This window comes from Choloepus didactylus, chromosome 2, assembly GCF_015220235.1.
Source record: "Choloepus didactylus isolate mChoDid1 chromosome 2, mChoDid1.pri, whole genome shotgun sequence".
In the NCBI taxonomy this organism is placed as follows: Eukaryota; Metazoa; Chordata; class Mammalia; order Pilosa; family Megalonychidae; genus Choloepus; species Choloepus didactylus.
In genome coordinates this window covers 94065823-94086169 of record NC_051308.1, presented here as the reverse complement: position 1 = coordinate 94086169, position 20347 = coordinate 94065823, and the positions used below count along the sequence as shown (strand labels likewise).

General features: G+C 38.2%; 1 long non-coding RNA gene across 1 annotated transcript in view; it reads right to left on the bottom strand.

The window, feature by feature from the left end:
* Nucleotides 1-13622: 13622 nt before the first annotated feature.
* Nucleotides 13623-20347, bottom strand: part of LOC119516659 — a 30170-nt gene continuing 23445 nt past the window's right edge. The window contains exon 3 of the long non-coding RNA XR_005213343.1: nt 13623-13707. This is a non-coding gene — a long non-coding RNA (uncharacterized LOC119516659). The remainder of the gene's footprint in view (nt 13708-20347) is intronic.

Here is a 20347-nt window from a genome sequence, read left to right as displayed (position 1 = left end):
CAAATTACTCTTAGGTAAGCTGAAGGAAATTCCAAGAAACAGGTTGGGGCTGTGGGAGAAGACCACCTTGCAGTCTGCCCCAAACCAAACTGGGTCACAGTCACATCTACCTGATAAGGCAGCGTGCTCAGGCGGAGAGAGGCTCCGAGGGCTACCTTTCCCTGAGCTGAGCTCAGTTCCCCTGTGGCATAGACAGAGAATGCTAAGCATCTACCTGTGGAACTTGCCAGAGGATGTGTCACTCTTTTGGGGGGTGAAATGATTCTGCAGCAAGCTGTTGCAAGGTCAATCCCTCAAGCTGGGGCCTAATGATAGTCACAGCCAGACCTCAGAGGGGTCTGTAACACCAACAGCTGAGATGAGGTAGAGTCCACCAAGGGTCTTTACGGAACCCCACTGGGCCCAAGCTAAGGCAGACTAGATGACAAGTTACTCTGACCATATTCCTAAGCCATTGGATGCCGGTGGGGGAAGCAGCACCCATGTTGACAAGGACAGTACCCTAGAGACAGGGTGAGGGGATGTAGCTCCTGAGGAACCCAATTTTTCCCTCCTCATCCATTCATACATCTCTGTAATTAAGCATGAGGAGGGAAGTCTTTCACAGAGATTGGGAATTTTAAACAAAGACGTGTTAAATATTTCTTAGACTGTTTATATTATTGGATTAACCTGAGTTTCTAAGATCAACCAGATTTATAGTAAATTTTTCTCAGCTACCTTTTGTGGAAGACTGGATTAGACCCATGACATACTAAACCTTGAATTTTCTCTGCTTTCCTCATTTGCAGTGTGTGTTAACTTTTGTGACCCTACCGCACAATGGCTGGCAGTAGCTAGATAATTTGTGTTCCCTGGGATATGAATATTTTAGTAGGTGAGTCTAAGAAGTTCGATTTCCTAAATCAAAGGATTTAAAGTGTAGAACAGGGGTTGGCGAACTATAGCCTGCATGAACTTAGCCCTCTGTGTGTTTTTGTAAATAAAGTTTTATTAGAACACAGCCTCGCTCATTTGCTTACATATTGTCTGTGGCTACCTTTGCATTCTGACAGTAGGGTTGAGTAGTTGTAACATAGACCCTACTGCTGGCAAAACCTAAAGTGCTTGTTATCTGGCCCTCTACAGAAAAAGTTTGCCAACCCCGGTGTAGAATAATATGATTTTATTGAGCATTTTGTCCAATCCCCTGTTTAGACAGATGAGGCCACTGAATTCCTGAGAGTGAAGTGACATGTCAGGATCACATAAAGAGTAAGGGGTAGGGGACAAGATAACAAACCATGGATTTTAAACATGGTGAAAAGCAAGTGGTGGACATTTTTACAGGCATGGGTTCCTATGAACAGCCTCTTTAAAAATAATACTACTGAGTTTATAAGATTATTAAGAAATAAACTTACTAATAAACCCTACAGGAAAATAACAGTAATAGACAAAACTTCTCTTATCCTGTGAAATTGCCTGGTCTTTATAACAACAGAAATGACTGAGTTCAGCCAGTGGCTTTGTGCCCCTGATATATATAAGATCTACATTTGGGGCTTTAGCATGTTCTCACTGTATGTTAGTTAAGTCCCAAAAAAAGGATCCAATGTGTCATGTTGCTCAGTTTAGGGATTTGAAAAATAACTTTAAAAATTGATTACTGCAATCCCAAATGAAACTCCAGCAACTGGGAGGGTATCTGTAACCCGAATCTGTTCCAAGAGGCTGCCAGAGAAATAAGGGCTGCATGATTTAGCGCCACTTCCTAATCCTTTGAGGAAACCCAGACACTGAGGAAAAGAATGTAGAAGGGTCTGTGGGTCCACACATTGCTACTTCTTTCCTAAACTGCTCGTGCAGTTAGTAGCTGGCCACTCCACTGAAATAGGAGGGCCCTTTCAGCTCTCACCTCAGTTGACCCCACTGAGATGTCTGACATTTTGCCCACACCCTTTTTGATAATGTTCCTTCCATCCCTTGGCTTCTCTAATGCCTTGCTCATGTAATTCTCCTCTTATTGCCTCTCCTTCTCTGGCACAAATGTGGGCTGTTGTTCATGCTTCCACTCCACCCTCTTTTTGTACCCTTTTATACACCAGGGAAATCTCATTCGTGGTCACGGACCAACTACTTGCTAACTGGGGTTGGCTCTTAAATCTGTTTCCAACCCAGATCTTTCTTCTGAACTATAGAATTCAAGTACAATTGTTCACGGAAGACATCTACTGGCTGTGCCATGGGCATCTCAAACTCAGAAACTCCAACGCTAAACCCATTACTTGTCTCCTAAACCTGACACCTTCTCTGGTGTTCTAAACATCATCCACCTAATCAAAACCCTTCCATGTCTCCCTGGATCTACACAAAATAAAGTTCCTGAATACCACAAGGCCTTCCATATCCTGGCTCCTGCCAGTCTCTTCTCTTACACAGCCTCTACTCTTCCTTCCCTTGCTGTTCTTTGCTTCTTCCTTCCTGTTTTATTTTTCTGTGTCTCTGCTCCACTTGAAATGCTCTTTCCCCTTGCAAGCTTAGTGAGCATCTACTCAATTTCCAAGATTCAGTTCAATCACCCATCAAGACACTGGACACTAGAAAGGAAAGATCAGAATCCTTACTTCCTCATCTCTGCCCATGGGTGAGCCCTGAATTCATCACCCTGACTGAGCAACTTTGTGGTTACAACCTGCTACTTGCTGAGCAAGGCTCTAGCTGCCTGCACAATTTATGTGGAATTTTCCAGTTCTCCCACCCATCTGGGATTATCTTATTAGCTTCACTTTAATAGCTATGAGCCAAATGAGTGGTAATTCCTGGAGTTATTTAGTCAGAGTACTGTCAGTGAAAACTCTTCTAGAGAAAACAATGCAATGACTAGAATTGGGATCATCTTGTTAGGGGTAGAGTCTAGCACATTATTCAACATTTAATATAAATTACAAAGAGACAGCACAATGGAGTTAAAGAGCATGGATACCGAAGAGCTTTGTGACCCTGGGCCAGTTTCTTATTCTCACAGTGTTTCAGCTTCCTCCTCTGTAAAATGGAGATAGTAATAATAGTACCCTCCAAATATGATGATGGTAAGGGTAAATATGTATATACCTCTCTCTACCTCTATATCTCTATCTCTATCTCATCATCTATATCTATATATTTATATAGTGCCTGATATTTTAATTTAATAAGTACTACCTCTTATTATTTTTATCTCATCTGATGACTGAGGGAGAAACCAAATTTTAGTAGCCACGAGAAAGATCATTTTCAACCAGAGGGTTAAGCAGCCTCCCTCTCCACTTGGGTTGTGAAGCCAGGATACACACCAGTAAAAACAACCACCAGACTCTCAACTCTCCAGTTAAACCGTACACTGAATAACAAGCCCATATATCTTGTGTTTGTTTAGCCCTTTATACTAGGCAAATAACTTTCACTTACTGTTATATTAGGTAGCAGTAAAAACAAGAAAAGAATAAATAGGCTTTTGAACATGTAATTCTTTATTTTATGTGCAAACACTTTGATGACCGTCTCCCTAAATACTTCAAGCAAGCAATTATACAAACTTCAAACATCAGGGAGCCCTGTTAACAGGGACCACTGTGCACCCAGGATACATGATCCCTATAGGTTTTGATGCTCACAACAGTCTCAAGAGGTAGGATGTATAGGTAGTATTGTCCTCATTTTATGTATAAGAAAGCAATCAAAAAGTAAGACAAGAGTCCTATTTTCTGACCCCTTGTCCTATGCAAGTTTCATTGGTCTTTTTTTTTAAGTTGATTTTATATGCCTGTTTTTTTTTTTTTTTTTTTTAATGTCAGGCTGTGCTGAACCAATTCATACCATAAAGGCTCTAATAGACCTTAAAACACCTTTTATAACTTTTTTCCAAAATGTGGGAATTCTTTATGTTGATTCTCATACCACCATTGTTACTGATGCAGTTCAAGGGGCCTAGTGACATGAAGGAAACTGAGGAAAGCCAGAGGGATAAGGAGCAGAAAATAGTTTAACAAAGAAAATAGACTTACTATGCTTTTTCCTGTTAGTCCTTAGACAATGTTTTGTTACATGGTGCTATTGCATCCATCTGCTTCTCTCCATTCTTACCACTACTAAGCTCCCTGATCCATGCAACTGTGATCGCCTGCCTGGATTGCTAAAACATCCTCCTAACTAGTCTCCCTATACCCACTCTGACACCCTTCTAATCTGTTCTCCAAAATGTTGCCCAGTCATCTTTTCCAAATGCAAATCTTATGATGTCACTTCTCCCTGCTCAATTCCCTTCAGTGGATTTCCCCTGGTCTTGAGATAAAAACAAGCTTCCTTAATAAGGTTTAGAAGACCCTGTACCATCTTATCCTACCTGCTGAATTATGTTTCCCTGACCTTCAGGCATGGCCATGTGAATGAGTTTAGCAGATGGAATGTGAGCAAAAGTGATCTGTGCCATTTTCAGACCTGGCACATAAAAACCTCTGATGCGCATTCCCCAAGATCCTATCAGATGACCAGGATGGCAACACTCATGATGACTTTGAAAGCCACAAGTTGAAGATGACAGCCTGGGTTTCTGACAACAGATCTGCCCAGAATCCCATCTTCATGCATGACCTGGAACTGCCTTGGAATATTACATGAGGAAGGAATATTATGTTTAACATATTGAACTGTTGCATGTTTGGGTCTGTTTGTTATTGCAGGCTAGTCTATGATAACTAATACTTTACATCTCCTGCCTCATCTACCATAATACCTTCCATGCCTCACCTCTTCACATCAGCTGAATAGATCTTTCACTTTCTCATGCTGGTGATGTCCCCTTCTCCCGTGGGGTCTTTGCATATGCTGGATAAATTTGTTCATCCTTCAGACCATAGCTCAAGTACTACTTCATGGAAACCATCTCTGACCTCAATTCCCCCTATTATAGGCTCATCTCTCTATCTACTTCTCCTTCATAGTTTGTTTTTTGCTTATTTAATTATTTTATGTCCCCTCACTAGAGTATAAACTCCATGAGAGCAGGGACAGTGTCTATTTTTGTTCACTCATCATCTCCATAGTGCCTTGACATAAAGACATCAATAGTTTTTGTTGAATGAATAAATAAAATTGTTGATTCATGCCATTAAGAAAATTTAAAAAAACAAGCAAGTTATGATTCAAAAATATGTTTTCAATGTGAAATGTGGTATTATCTGTTACTTTATTCTAGTTTTTCCACTTTAATTTTAAGTACTTTTATTGCTGCTTTGCTGTAAGATCATAATCTCAGGAAGAATCAGGGCTTTGGTGAACTAGCCCTATACTCAACTACAGTGATTTAGCTTATTTGCCATCAGCATTTCATTTGCCCTGAGAGTAGGTAACTAAATACAATTTCTGGATTAAGTTTCACTGAAGAACCTTCTGGTTGGGAAAAATACTGGAAAATAAAATATACAGGAATAAAATATATTCTGGATACAGCTGAGTGTGTGAGGTAGAAGGAGCATGGACTTTGGCAATAGATTTTGGAGTTTGATTTCTAGTTAAGGTTGCCAGATAAAATAATGATGCTCATATAAATTTGAATTTCAGATAAACCACAAATTTTTATTATGGCAACTAGGTCCCATGCAATACTTTACTTGCTTATACTAAAAAATTATTTATTGTTGATGTAAAAGTTGAATTTAATTGGATGTCCTGTATTTTTATTTGCTAAATCGGGTCTGTCACTTACAAGAGTTTTCACCTTAGATCGGAATTTTAGCTTGAGAAGATTAAAGGAGATACAGTATTTTAAGTGCTTGCAAAGTGACTGACAGTGCTTGAAAAATTATTATTTCCACTATTGATATATGTGACTATTTATTGTAACAATGGATTCTATTACTTGTAATAATAAGATTGTGTGCCTACCGTATACCAGGTATTGTTTTAAGCCTTTGTTATTTCATCCAGTACTTCCAATGATCCCATGAAATAAGTATTAAATTATCTCCACTTTACAGATGAGACAGAGAGGTTGGATCACTGTCCTGGGTCATACCATTCAAAAGTGGTGGAGACAGCATCAGACCAGCTGTCTGACTCCAGAGCCTGCATTCTTAACCACCATGTCCCAATTCCTGCACATTGCAAACGAGGCTGGGTCTGTTTTTGCATGACATTCTTTCATATTTAACAGGAATGTTTTCCCTTAGCCCCTTTGTAACCCTGAGGAATTGACTCTGTTGCCCGCCTGGTACATCAACTGTCCATTTTGCACTCAGAACCGATTTTATAGAAATCTAAATACAATTTACTAGATTTACATGTTAACACTAAAAGAAAAAAGTTCCCTGTTTGCTTTTTATTTGGGGCAACACTTTGGTTTTATAGGCTTGTTTTAGTAAGTAATTATTCTGGCAATGCCAAGGCCTCCTTTATTGAGTCATAAATGCATCCTGGACAGCTCAGAATAACCAGCAAACCCTTTTCTTTGAGCCTAGCAGGCAAACTGTTTAGCTAGATGGAAGTTGGCTTGGCTGCCCCTGTAGGTTTCTCTCTTATTCTGGAAATCTCCTATGAAACCATGGGAAGGGGGGAAAGAGGATCAGATAATTGGGATCTTTAAGACGGTTATTATGAAAAATGTTCTGGAACCAATTCAAATACCAATCAGAAACCACATTGTTCAACTAAATCACTTTCAGATGCCACATAAGATACAAAATACAATTATTTCCAGTTTAAAAATATAATGTTCCTTTAAAAAAAAACACAGGATTTTATTTTATTATTAAAAAAAATCTGCCTTGGCTGGAATTCAGGCCTGTCACAGATGATGTACAGACGGGCTTTGCGCAGTTCCCTTTGGATTCAGGGCCTATAGCCCTCACTGTAATGCATTTAAAAGTTCCTTAAAATGGATGTGACGGCTGTTTTCTTTGTGTATTTCAGAAATATACGGAGTTCAGAGGCTCCGTGGCTATACTTTGGGCATGTATGTCATTAAAGGAATGGAAAAAAGATGATGGCCAAATGCTGTATTAAAATCCCATTAGAAGTGCTGGGAGGAATTTATGGCCCCAGTCTTTTTTATCTGACAGGCGTCAGTTTGGTGAAAGAGTTCTCCTTCTTGTTCTTTTCCTCCTTCTCCCAACCCTTTCTGTTTCTCCTTCCCTCTTTTCTCCTCCTTCCTCCTTTTCCCTCCCTCCCTCCCTCCCTCTCTTCCTTCCTTCCTTCCTTCCTTCCTTCCTTCCTTCCTTCCTTCCTTCTTTCCCTCCTTTCTTACTCCATCCAGTTCCCTACTGGGCCATAGAATATGTGGATGTTTTCTTTACCACTGGAAAGAAAATGCTATCAAATTTCTGTCAATATTTTGCTCTTTACTGTCTCCTACATCAGGCAGTCTTGGGGAGGGCATGGTCTCTCATCCCTTTCTTGGATAGACTTTTCTGTCCAGCTGAGGATTCCTTAAATCCATGATTGTTTATCTGAGCCATCATCACTGTGATGAGGGGTACGAGGGTTAACACACCATCTGAACTTAGGAATGATTTCTGTTACAGCAGCTCCCACATGATCCATCAGACTCTGAGAATGAATTTCACTGGACTCAGAACCTACTTTTCTAGGCTGTGGACCAGAGGTCACAGCTTTCATAGGGAATCTTCTACAAACTGAGATGGAACCTGAAGAACTTGTTTCCCCTGTCAAGAGAGACATGGCTTTTTGTCCCTCTTCATATCTGTAGGACATTCTGTCACCTCCTGTGGAACAGGAGGGAAATACCAAACCATTACTTCGTTGAGTAGAGTGACTTATGGATTAACAAGGAAAACTTCAGCCTGCAAAGAGCCGCTTTGAGGTGTGATAATAGGAACCTTACTGGAGTCAGAAGGTCTGGTTCTGGTCCCAGCTCTGTCTCCTATGAGCTGTGCAGCCATGGGCTAGTTGCCTCATCTCTCAGGGTTCAATTAACTTAGCAGTAAAAAGAGGACTGGCTCTGAAATTCTTTGATTCTATGAAATCAACCCAGTGGGGCTGGAGGGGGACATCAAAATATGACCATGAGATATTGTAACCAAAGATAGCAAAATCTTCTTCTCAAATAATTTAATAGTGAGAGAAGGATAATAATTCTGTATCTTCAGGGAACTCAGACCCACGAATAACATATTAGTTCAGTTGTCTAATATCATGTTCAGCTTCCTTTACCAGACTAAAGCCCCCCGTGGTCAGAGATGGTCCCACTCTTCTCTGTATCCTTAACTCTGTGCCTATTTGCTGAATGTGGGTTGCCTCAGGTAATATTCATTATGAGGAAAGTGGAGGAGGAAGAAAAGTCCAAAGTATAGGCAGAAAATTAAGTAAGTGTACTGTCACAGAAATCAAGAGAGAGCGTTTGAAGGAGAACAAGTGACCAATAGCGTTGAATGCCACAGAAAGAGAGAAAAGAGATGGAGGCTGAACAAAAGGCCCTTCAACTGGGAAATAGCAATGGGCCATGGAGAGTAAAGAGGGTACCCTGTTGTCACCTTACCTTGCAACTTTTATGTAAAGAAGTCAAAGTGATTGACTTGCCTGTGATCTCCAGAAAATAGGAGGATAGCATTATCATTTAAGGTTGAACAAACTAGTTTTGAAGAAATTGAATTTTCAGCAGATGCCAAGTAGTAATGATGATGTGTCACATCTATACTCCTGACCTATCTTTTAGTTCCTGCTCTTTCTAGACTGCATTGTACACTTTACATCTTACTACATGAGGTGGACTAGTTAGTGGAAAGGAGCAGAATAGTCTAGGAGCTGGAGGAGCAAACTTCTAGTCCCAAAGATCATGTCACCACAGGCTTACTTCCTACCACATTCTCGAATCAAATAAAAGGAGGGATTTGAACTACTTGGTAGTAAAGAATTGCTTGCAAAAATGGCAGAAGATTGGAATGAGTAGGTGAGAAATGGGAAATGTGAGCATTTGATGTTCATTGTGTTCAAATGATTACCTCAGCAAAGCTACAAGAAGGACTCGATTAAGTAAAACTATTGCTATGAGATTAAATGCTAACTGCAAATTAGAGACCCAGCTCCTAAACAGGAAAAAAAATGGTCTTAAGCAGTATCAGTTAGATAAATTGATGTCAGTTTTAATGAATAACAAAATGCATATTGAGAAAAAATTTGGAAACACCCAAAGGGTAAGGAAATCATGAGCAACAAAGAGCAAGAGTTTCTGTAGGGAAAATTGTGCCAGGAAAATTAGATTACTTTTTTGGAGAACAAATTTATGATATTAGTGAGAAAAGGAAGTACAGTGGTTGTTATTTATTTGAATTTTTATAGAGTATTTGGTTCAGAAATTGCAAAATTGTATTTTTAATTTATTTTGAGAGTTAGTTTCAATTGGTCTAGATTAAAATATATTCCAAATACTTCCTGGAGAAGAACCAAAAAAGTAAAAAGTCAAGGTGTTGGAGTTTGTGAAACAATATGGTTTACATCTCTTTCTTATAAATATTTTTATTGCTTCTCTAAAAGAAAAAGTAAATGGGACATTAATGAAGTTGGCACTCAAACCCTTAATTTGAGACTGTTAGTGAACATGACAAAAGGACAGAATTAAATTATTTCTCTCCTTTTTCTGAGTTCTATAAAATGTCAAAAGAAGCAAATTTATTTATTCATTTATTCATTCAAACATTATTGCTCCATGCAGCAAGAAGATGTATAAAATAGCCATTCTTTATTACTTTATTTTTCTGCATCTTAATTTCCTTATCTGTAAAGTAGAGGTTATAATAGCTAATTCTGAGGATGGTTCTGAGCACTAAATATGATCATTTACTCAAAACAGCACAATGCTTGTCATATAGTAGTGATATTAATAGCAAACATTATTGAGCACTTAATATGTGCTAGGTACTCTGCTAAAATTTTGTATACATTAACTTATCTGATCTTATAACAACCTTTTGGAGGATGTGGTTGCCTTAATCCCATTTTATGGAGAAGAAACTATAGTTTAGAGAGTTCAAAGGACTTACCTGAGTTAGTCAGTGGTAGAGATGGGATTCAAACCAAGATAGTCTGACTCCAGAGCTCATACCTGGGAGCTACTGTGATTATTACTACAACTACTAGGCTAAGCTGAAATTGAAGCAATAGGAATTTAAATTTAGATATGAAGTTATTGATTATGGACATTATGAAGAAATGGAATGGAAATTTTTAAAGTATGAAAATCCTGGAGATTTTTAAGCATCCCTCAGATGTCACGTTGGGTACCACTCTCCCTCAAAGATGGTCAAGTTGGTTACAAATTCCAGTTTGTTAGCCTGTACAAATTCAGAGCCACCTTCATGATCTCTATGAATTCCCAGGGGCTTTCTTCCTCATCATTTTTGCTACCTTTTCTTGAATTCATCCTGCATCATCCAAACACAAAGTCCACTTTCCCCAAATATGTCATTGGTTAAGTGGTTTTACTGAAGATCTGAGATGGAGAGAAGTCACATCACATACACACACAATGCTGCTAATTTCCTGTCTCTGCCTCCACTTTCCTCATTTTACAGATAGATGCTCAGACATGCTTGGAGAGGTCAGGTAACTTCCCCAAGCCCAGTCATGTAATAGATGTCGGGATCCTATTGGGAGATAGGCTGATCAAGTCAGTGGGGGTGGAGAGAAACCTCTTCTTTATCCATCTAGCTATTCCTCTAGGCCCTGCATGTCTCTCCATTAACAAAAGAAAAATAAAACAGAAATTGTCAAAGCTAATGTAAACCAATCTTTCAGGTAAACTCTTTCTGAAAGGGCAAGAGACCAAAATTAGGAACAAAAAGTGTGCATTAAAAGTAGAAAGGATTCAAAAACATCTATTTATATGGACTACAGCCAAGAGTTCCCTTGTCGTCTGCCTTCTGGTTGGGCTGGGCCAATGGGGAGCCCTAGCAGGAGATTGGAAAAAGAGAGGAGAATGAGGTTAGAATGTTTCTCAACTACTTCCCTTCAGTGTCTTTTGAAGCTGGCTTGGTTGCTCAGCCAAAGGTCACTGCTCTTCTTGAGGCAGCCTGTTCAACAGGACTCTCTCCTACCTGTTCTAATATCTAATCCTTCCTCTCATCCCTTCGGCCTTGGAGGTAGTAACAGCTCTAGAGCCATTCTAACTCCAGGTTACTGTACCCAGTGCAGTTCCCCTACAACCCACCCATACCACGTAAATAATCCCTTATTTTAAAACTCATAGGGTTTTCTTAATTTGAGTGTGTCAGCTGTACATTTTGGGAACTTGATTGATAAAATGCCTACTATTTAAGGAGATAAGTTACTGGATTAATGTCTAGCTGGTAAAAGAATTTGATGAGGTATAACCAGTTGAGAGCTAGTTGCAAGCTTTGTTTGAAAATCCTTCATGTAATACAGTGCAAACCATCAAATTGGAAGACCACATTTGTATGATACACTTGAGGACAAAGCTAGTTTCTCTGTTAATTTTCAACTATGTACTAATTAAGTGCCACCCGAATGTCCATTAGCTCTTGAGGACAGGCCAATTACCTCTGGTTCCCCCAGATATTTTATGCTTTATGAAACAAAAGACCATCCAACCAAATGAAAAAGTGATAAATAAATGCAGGGTATAAAGACACCAGGATAAGGATGTTATTAGAAAAATTTCTACTAGATTAAAGGCACCCTGGGCAGGATGGATTACTCTGTTGTAGGATCTTAACAGACTAAGTACAAGTTCCAAAGCAAATAATTTTCTCACAAGATTAATGGGAAAATTAGGGGCCTTGGTCAAGAAGACTAGTTTCATATAAATAAAACAGGAACAATGAATGTAAAATATGCACAAAGACTATGCATGCAAGTCCTTCAAATGTCAAAATGAACTTTTTGAACTAAAGTAGCCATTCATTTTAGAGCTTAGTGAAATCAATCCAGCAACTAAGATCCCTTTTAGGATACTAAGTAATTGTTAACCTGAGGCCAGAAGCCTAGTCAAGTTCCAAGGAGGAAGTTGGTAGGCCAAGGGATCTTTGCAATGCTTTGTAAAGGCTCCTGTGGGTATATAAGCACATTCCAGTATAGCTGACTAAATAAATAGCGTTTCTAAACTTGAGACCCATAAAACTTTGTTTTCTTGAAAAATTTAAGTTGAAAGAAATCTTAGAAATCATCTAGTTTCCTCTTTGCATGGAAATTGCATCTATAATAGGTCCTCTTTCCTGCTGGCAATGTGTATAAAAGCAGAGAGCATGGATTTTTGTATAGGGAGATCTGGGTTCCAATTCAGGAGTTTTACCTACTAGTTTAATAAAAGGAAGGTTTACAATAGTCAAATCATTTATTCATCAGTGCAATCAATCATTTAGCACAGATTTATTGAATGTCTAGTAACATCAGACACTGTTCTAGGTATTGAGACTACAATAGTGAACAACAAAGTTTCTGCTCTTATGGCACCTACATTTCAGTGGGAACAAAGAAAATTGCAATATGCTAAGGAAAACAAATCAGGGTAAGGGAACAAAGAGTTATGGGGGAGGTACTCTCAGTTAAGTCTCTGACATTTGAGCAGAGACCTGATGGGAATGAGCCAATGCAGTCTAGGGGAAGAGTGTCTTAGGCAGAGGGAACAGTCAATTCAAAGTCTTTGGGACCAGAGGTTGCTTCATGTTTCAGGAACAGGGCAGAAGCCAGCATGGTTGGAGCTGATTGAGAGAAGAGGAAAGGGGGAAAAGATGAGATCAGAGAAGGAAGCTCAGTTTTCTCTTCTTACAAATTGGGATAATTTTATCATCTCTACCGGATTGCTGTGAGGACTTAAACAAAAATTGTATTTGTAAAATGACTAATAGAATGCTTCTCACATAATAAGTACTGATGGGACTGATGGGGAGGTCACAAATTGTTTGTTTCCACATTTTCTCTGGACTGCCTTTCCACCTTTACCATAACCTCAGCAAAAATTCATAATACTCCAAAAGACAAAAAGTAAAATTTTATTTTAAGCCTCAGACTCATTTTTAACCAAGCAAATTTTCTGGGCTATGCTAGAGATGACTTTCCAGTACCCCAAATTAGTTTCCAAATTTTCTTATTTATTCGATTTTGATTTGTGTGGCTCGGCACCCTTGTCTTAGCCTTCCTTTATTTCTCTGGATTCATGTTTTGGCTAGGACAGTCCTATCCATTATAACATAAGAACTATTACAGATTTTTAAGGAAGTTTTTCACTTACAGAAAGTAATAAAAGTATTAATTTCCTTTTCATATTACTTAAGTGGATCATAAAACAGCCTCATTTGCTTCACTAAACTTTCCTTGTGTTCCAAATAACCTAGAGATGGTGTATGGTCTAGGGCACTAAAGCATTTATGCACTTTGGTGGTCTGAAAGTTTTAATGCCTCTTCCTGGAGTCATTAATTTAAGCTGAGCAAAACTGGTTCAACTTTATTATTTCATCTTAAGTGTGTCTGGAAATCCAGAAAGTGAGCCCTTGTTTAACTCTGGTGAAGAAAAAAGAATGCATGTTCATAATTCTTACCAATTATTAGAGCAATTCTACAACTGCTCCTCACATCCAGAAGGCAAAGCTCATGATGTCACCTTGAGGGGCAGGGTGTGGCAGAATCATTTGTGTGAATTGATGAGGCAGGGACTTAGGGAGCAGGGCCAAATGGGGTTTAGTGAGGCATGAGACTTTTACAACTTGAAGGGGTTCTTTTCTAAAAAAAAAAAGGGGTGGGGTAAAAATTTACAAATAAATCAATTAAACACAATACTGAGATTTATTTAGAATAAGAAAAGAAATTATAAAAAGTAACAACTTTTGAAAATACAATACTACAAACATCCTGAAATTAAGAAAAATAGCATATTTCTATGAACTACCTGACTAATATACTACTATACTTTCTCCTACACTTTTTGATTATATACCCTTTGATTGCCTTTTCATTAAAAAAGATTTTGTAATATTTTCTATAGAAAGAATAGAAAGATATTTTAGTCTTTTCTGTAACATGGTTGACTGAAGTTTGTCTTTTATTATTTGTAGTTTAGATAAATATAACACGTCATAAATATACATACACATTGTTTTTAGTACTACTTCCAGTTCATGCCCTACAAACACAGGAATTCCAATAATTCTAGTATTCTATTTTCCACAATTCTCATCAAAATGGAAAAAAAAATTATAACTGTAATGCCTCATTATACTCCAATCAGGAGAGAACTTCCATCTTGACTAGGCATCCATGAACACCAAATTACTAAATGGAAACTAAAACTTTACACATCTGATGACTTGAAAAACTTTCTTCAGACAAGCTTCTGGCTTTATACACTTCACACACTCTTTCTTGTCGACCCCTCTTGTACTTCCAGCATTGCGGCCTAGGACATGTTCACATTGCAATACAACCTCTAGTCCTGTATGTTCGCGTAATGATAGTGAGAAGAAAGCCTAAGTGGCAATAGGAGTCTGCCTGGATGCTTCCCACACTGGCTAACTTCACACGTAAGGAAGTGACTGCAAACCCTATCAGTTTAGCCCACAAAACCCAAATTAAAGCTATCTCCGACTCAATTTCCCTTTTTTGGGGTCCCCAAAATGCCCTTTGCCATTCTACTTCCACTCCATAGGAGAGGAAGTGTGAAGGTGGGAAAAGCAGAATGGAATGGGACAGTGGGCTTAACCAATTAAGGCTAAAATATCTTTGGCAAAGTTTACAAAACATATGACTGTGACCTTTCAGAGCCTTGGAAGGAACCCAAAAATTGAACAGCCTCCTGGAAGCTTAAGTGTCATTAACTTCACCATAAATCTGCACCAAGGGTGAAATAGAACAGGGTTTGACTCCCTCACCCCATCTTTCCAAGAGCACTAGAAAAGAGCCAAACCTACTTCAAACTAGCCCTTCATTGAAATCTAGTTGGTAACACCTGCAATTTGTTAACAAAATCAGACATTATATCTAACTTTGTTTCAGTGGTTTATTCAGAAATTTCAATTGGTAGCATTTCCCATGCAATTTTTAAGGGAGTTTTAAATGACTAAGTTAAAATAATGATAGGAAAGGGTAAAATCAATTTACTTGATGTGTATCCAACTAATTACGGGATGCCTTTCCATGGAGATTGTATAATGTGTCCTCATGGTTTTAATTTTGATTTTTCCCTTCTTTTCCTAGGTTTCATCTTTTTTTCTCTCCCTACATTGTTCCCTGTTCCCTTCTCAGTTCTTAGGTTTTCTTAGCAATACTTTTGCCTCAAAAAAATGAACTAAAAGAATGAATTCTTAGTGTTATTTTACTGAAAGATGGAGCAACACCTTGGGTAGGGAGAAGCAAATTGGGTAGATTAGGGCACTGAGCTTTGGGGCACCCTGTGCTTTGGGGGATTCTTCACTGCAGGGATGGGGGATAGGCAGTACAAGGGAAAATACCCCCCAAAACACACATGAACGCACACACACACCCACACCTAAATAACACATATATCCCCATCAGCTCCCAGATCTTTGTACTGTTATAGTTGGATCTGAGCCCCTTCCTTCCATGAGTACCTCCTAGACTACTTTCTGTATTTTTCTTTCCCATTCAAGTCTGTCTGTGATGTCTGTATTAGCCTGATTTCATTTGGATAGGAGGCTAACTATACTATTTTGTTGGTTACTGGTATTGGGTTGCACATATGGGAAGCACCATTTACTCACCTGGAAATACTGGAAGCTCTTCCTGACAAAAGTGTAAACTATGGAATCATTTATATTTTGTGTTGTTGCCATTTCATAAATTTAGCTTTACTTAGACAAGAAGGGAAATAAGCCACTTTGAATTTTTTCTTTTTCAGTGAGCACTTCCAGGTGGGAGGAAGAACAGAATGTAATTCTCATAAGAACAAAAAAAAAAAAATGCCACATAGAGCTTACCTTACCTTTCTGACTTCTCTCAATTAGGAATATAAACTTCACAATGCAGAGGGTATTCTCCTTATCAGGGATCTTCAGCTTTGTTGCTCTCATGCCCCTAGCCCCCCAAATTTTGGCAGAATGTGTTCCCCCTTTCACATTTTTAAGTTGACAATTTAATCTTCAATCATAAGTGTTGATTTAAAAGATATAATTTCCGGTGCACTTAAATTGAAATGTTAAAGTGAAGCTGTGACTTCACTCTTACACGTATCTATAGCAATTAGATACTTATCATCTATTTAAAAATGCAGACAAGCTCTTTAACAATCAGACATTATAAGTCATTACTTTTCCCCCTTGAAATTGTATTTCCATTCCACTCCCTCTTCAGAATTTTATACCAATGTAATATATTTTTTATATTTGAATGTCTGTTATTGATTACCCATTCATAGGCTTATGCAACAAAAAATTAAAATTTTCCATTGTGCTTTTCTCATTGTCTCCATAGTTAAGTGCTTCATGTCTAAATTTAAATTCCTTTTTTATTATTTTAGCTCAGCCTAGTAGTTACAAATAAAAGATAAATTATCCATAACTCCAGAGTTCCAATAGCTAAAATTTTTCTTCTGTATTATCAGTGTAGTTATTTTCATATGCAAATAAGGAAAACAACATTCATGGTTATAATTGTTATAGTTTATAAATGTCAGAAATAAAATTGAATTGGGAAAGCATTTCTTAGTGCGATGTGGGGTGGGGGTTTATTATGCTTTAATTAAATGAGGTGACACAAATTTTTTATTTTAAATTGTTCCTTTATTTGACATCCCAAAGTTTGTTAGACCTCAGAACAATGCATAGCCCCAATAGGGATGGAGGACAGGTGTGCCTTTCTTTGTCAAGTGGGAGACACACTATGGACAAAGGAAGTGGGAAGGAGAAGGGCTATTACGATTTCACTGAAGACACCTACCTGTGCAAACGCATTTTAGGGAGGAGTGGATATAGAGGCAGATGATCCAGAAATTGATTTCCTTAAAATTGTTTGTGTTTGCATAACTTCTGAAAATTGTTGGGTATTCCCAAGGGTAAGTATACCCCTGTTTGAAGAAACTGTTCTATATGGTTCTTAAAATAGAGCACAAAAAGCTTACTCCAGCATACTAGGAGACAAGAGTGCAGTAAGAGATGAGTGGGAACAATTACAGAGACCTCTATGAGACCTTAGCAGTGGGTGAGAGCACAATGGGAGAGGTTTTTTGTAAGATGTGTCTTTGTCACCAGGAATCCTGATCCGATTGTGATTTTTTACTTTACTAGAGAAGATACATGTTTACCAAATAATTATGCATAAAATACAGGATTCCCATAAACCACCTTATTATTAACAACTTGTATTGTTGTGGAACATTTGTTATAACTGATGATAGCATATTTTTATAATTGTGCTATTAAATATAGTTCATGGTTTAACTACACTGTTTGTGTAGTGTAGTTCCATGGATTTTTAAAAAATTTTTGCTCTGTTACCATCTATACAATCTGACATTTCTCTTTTAATCACATTCAGATATATATTTCAGTGCTGTTAACTGCTTTCACAATGTTGTGCCCCTATTACCACCACCCATCACCAAAACATGTCCATCATTGCAAATAAGAACCCTGTATATATTAAGCTTTAACTTACCATTCCCTATCCCCTCCACTCCCGTACCCTGATAACAGATATTCTAGATTATGACACTTTGAGTTTGCTTATTTGAAATAATTAGAATAACCAATTTAAATTTTGACAACATAAAATTCATTTTATTTCTGTTGCCAAATATTCTTTGCTTTTTGAAAAGTATATGCCTTTTTAATTAGCCTATGCAAATTTACCAAAGATAACTGCAGTTATTAATCTCAGCCCTGGCAGTTTCTCCTAATTTTTACTTGCACAGGAATCCCTGATAATTATGAAATGTCACAGATAATCACTTAACCAAACAGGAGATGAAAATAGAGAGGAATCCCCTCCTCTGCAATAAAATGTACTGGGTTAACATGACGTTGACAAATGCCACTCACTTGAAATTGTTCCTGAATCACTTTATGACCTATCTCAAAAGTTCTAAAAATATGAGAATTCCCAATAATCCTGCTCTTAATTTCAATTTATTTAGCAAATAAATCCCACTATTAAAATAAAAGAATCAGGCTTTTTATTCCACATTTCAGAAAAGAGAGAAATTGCCAGATCTTATTGTAAACCAACTATTTGTTTTCAATTATTTGGCATGGTGTCTTACATAGTTTTAATCCAATTTGTTAACTCTTTCTTGGAGAACCCTGTAGCAAAAGTTATGGACATCATGAGAAGAGTTGTCCTTGAAGCATTTTTGCAACCAGAACTTCATACCACGTGTGTTATGTGATGTCCCACCAGGATTTTAGGTTAGTTCTGGAAGCCTCTGTGTCCTTAGTCAAGCAGTAGGCTTGCCTAAGCAGAGCTGGAGAAGCCAGAGCTTGGCCAAGATTCGGAAGTATCTGTGGGGAAAGGAAAAGAAGGAAACAAAGGAGAAGAAAGGAGGGAAAATAACGAAAGAAGGGGCATAAGAGAAGAAAGAGAGAAAGTGAAAGAAAAGAAAGGGATGAGTGTGGTTGGGAAAGATGGGACACCACCCCTCCTTGGTCTTTGTGCTGGTGCCATCGTTACCTAACTCTGTTTGGGGACTTCCCAAAACACAGAAAATCTCTGTGGGTCTGACTCTCAGCACTTATGTAACCAATTGTTTTGGGAGCAGGCTGGAAATTTCACAAGAGAGCTGAGTTCTCAAGATTGACGGTTTGACCGAGAGATCAAAGGTTTGGTGCAGTGGGGCTAATTTTCAGAAAGTCTTCCAAATTGTGAACATTTTCCTCCTTGTTACGGCAGTTAAGACATGTGAAAATAGTAATTTGAGGCACTTCTGAACAGCTTTCCTCTTTGTTCCCAATGTTCCATGAATGTCAGTCCTCTCCAAACTCAGGAAAACAAAGTAGGTGACCAGGATGATTGTCCCCACATCATTGATAAAAGGAGAGACATGTACAGAGATATGCAGTGATTTGTTTGGATTGCCAAAAACAGAAAGTTGCGTGGTTGGATTTACAGCTATTATTGCCTTCAGATTGACAAAGTATGTAAGCATCACTGCTGTGTGTGGGTCGGGGGAGACAGGAGGAAGAGGATGGATTAGAGTGAGATGACCAATAGTCAGGTGAGGTAGGGAATGAAATCTTAACAGCTTTTGAGATTCTGACTGCTCCAGATATATCTACCAAGCCAGTAGGAAGATGTAAAAGCCTACAATGAAACCTAGATTAAGGAAGTAGGTGATAAAGAAAAGCTAATATAGTCTGTTGCATAACTAATAGCTGTTCTCTTATTTGTTTGTTTAATAAAGCAAAAGGTGACCTGGACAATCCAAATACTGGGTTAACAATTCCTAATAACCAGGAGATGCTTAGTATTTATTTGTAAGTTACAGGCCAGAAGCAAAAAACCATTTTCCCTTTCATTTTATAAACAATTTTTTTGGCTGCTGAGACTGACTCAGAATATGGGGTCAATTGTGCACCAATGATTTCCGTTTCATTGTGACTGCAGTTTGGATCAGTCTTCACAACCATACCTGGGACTTATTAGGCCAGGAAGTCAAAAAGTTGGCATGTGTTTTTATTATGTTAAAGTTATCTGGGTTTAAAATGCATTAAATATCCTCTGATTTCTTTCCTTTCCTTCACTTGTACAAGAACATTTTAATTGGATATTGTAACTGAAAACGCTCTGTCGGCATTGATCACCTGTGGAGATCTTTTTCAGCTCTCTGAAGATTCCCAAACACAGGCTTTCCATAAACCTGTAAATATCCATGGGCTCAAGATTTCCTGCTCGAAGTATTTTTGGCCTCAGTCGTCCGGTTTAGCTCTCCATTGTTCAATTACCCAGGTAACGGCCAGACCCAACTTCCCTTTGAGCCTTTTGTGTAAAGTCAACATTACCTAAATTGATGAAAGTGAAAATTCAGATTATTTATACAGAATTCATTCTGGCACTACTTGTCTCCTTGAACCATAACTTAAGAAGCTTAACCTTGATACACAAAGCACATTCTGAGGATAGCTGGCCAATCAGAGTTGAAGGGCTTGGATAATGAGAAAGCAGAATAGGACTGTGCTAGGTAATATTCATCATCTACATTTCACCATAAGGAGAACCAGCATGTCCTGTTACAATTAAATTGGAAAGACTTTTCCAGAAAGAGTGAGTCTTCAGATGTAGAAAATTCACAATGGAGACTTCCAAAAGTAACATGTGTTTCTTCTCAGTTACTCCACTCATAATTCCAATTAGAAGCATACTGATTAACCCCAGAACACAGTTTCTGAGAGAATCTTACTTCTATTATCCTAATTTC